Here is a 408-nt window from a genome sequence, read left to right as displayed (position 1 = left end):
AGTAGACCAGCGGTTCTCAACCTGTGGGTCGTGACCCCTTTGGGGGTCGAACGACCCTTTCACAGGGGTCGCCTAAGACCATCGGAAAGCACATATATAATGACATATTGTTTTTGTGATTCATCACTCTGCTTTAATTATGTTCAGTTTGTAACCATGAAAAGACATCCTGCATATCAGATATTTACATTAGGATTCATAACAGTAGCAAAACTACAGTTATGAAGTAGCAACGAACATAATTTTATGGTTGGGGGTCACCACAACATGAGGAACTGTATTAAAGGGTCGCGGATTAGGAAGGTTGAGAACCACTGCTTTAAACAATAAAATTAAAAAGAAATAAAGAAGTCCTTGTCTGCTAGAGATACCCATGATGGATTTGTAGATTAAATGTATAAGGTGAGG

Source organism: Myotis davidii, unplaced genomic scaffold, assembly GCF_000327345.1.
Source record: "Myotis davidii unplaced genomic scaffold, ASM32734v1 scaffold2863, whole genome shotgun sequence".
NCBI lineage: Eukaryota > Metazoa > Chordata > Mammalia > Chiroptera > Vespertilionidae > Myotis > Myotis davidii.
Note: the sequence above shows the minus strand (reverse complement) of the source record.